We start from the raw sequence: 1,123 nt of genomic DNA, 5'->3' as shown, positions 1-1,123 counted from the left end.
TTATTCTTAAGCCATAATTTTTGGGTGGTTTGTCACATAACCGTAGAAACTGGCCCATCTTGTTTTCCCTAAAACTGGTCTGTTTTCATTTATCTCATCTCAATTAATAATCTTAAACAAGTGATTTGCTTAGCTGGAAATCACTCTAACTCCTCTTTCTCTTTCCACTTCAAGTGATCATCAGGTCCCTCCAGTTCTGCCCTCTAAATATTTCTTGAATCTGTCAACTCTCCACCTCCAGGGTCACTGCCTTAGTGAGAGCTCTCTCCGATTTTCATTTGGATAACTCCAATGTCTTTCTCTCTGAGCTCTTAGCCTTCAGTCTTACATTTAAAAAAACCATTCTCTGTAATGCCTCTAGAAGAATCCATGTCTTTGTTATCAGTTCTTTTTATTTTCCTTTTTTCTTATCGCAAATGGAATAGTCCGTCTACACTTTAAATGAAATAATATAGGTTCATGCTGCACATTCTGTTTCATCGCCTATTTTATGCAAATAATATATCATGAATATGTTTACGTCAGTGAATGTTTTTCTACAACACCACTTTTTTTTTAAATTTTTTTTTTTAACATTTATTTATTTTTGAGACAGAGAGAGACCGAGCATGAACGGGGGAGGGTCAGAGAGAGGGAGACACAGAATCCGAAACAGGCTCCAGCCTCTGAACTGTCAGCACAGAGCCCGACGCGGGGCTCAAACTCACGGACCGCGAGATCGTGACCTGAGCCAAAGTCGGCCGCTTAACCGACTGAGCCACCCAGGCGCCCCATACAACACCACTTTTAATGGCTTTCTTTTATTCTACAGTAAATACATGTATATATGTGTATATATATATATAAATATGTGTATGTATATGAATAAAATAGAACACCTGAAATTAAGTAAGCACTTGATAAAGTATTTTATGACATCCTTGTGAAAAAATGAAGACATAAGGGTCAAATATTTTGCATTCTTTTGTGCTGACATGAACTTCAAAGACAGTCTCTTTATCAGCATCATGGAATAATTTTCAAATGTTCAGATATCCTAAAGGTAGAAGAGAGGCTAGCTATTGATGCCTAAATTAAGATTCAAAAAGATCTCAACAAGCCATAATACAATTTAAGAAAATGA

The sequence above is a fragment of the Panthera onca genome, chromosome B4, assembly GCF_046562875.1.
Source record: "Panthera onca isolate mPanOnc1 chromosome B4, mPanOnc1 haplotype 2, whole genome shotgun sequence".
Classification (NCBI taxonomy): domain Eukaryota; kingdom Metazoa; phylum Chordata; class Mammalia; order Carnivora; family Felidae; genus Panthera; species Panthera onca.
The sequence above is the reverse complement of the archived record's forward strand: the minus strand, read 5'-3'. Positions refer to the sequence as shown.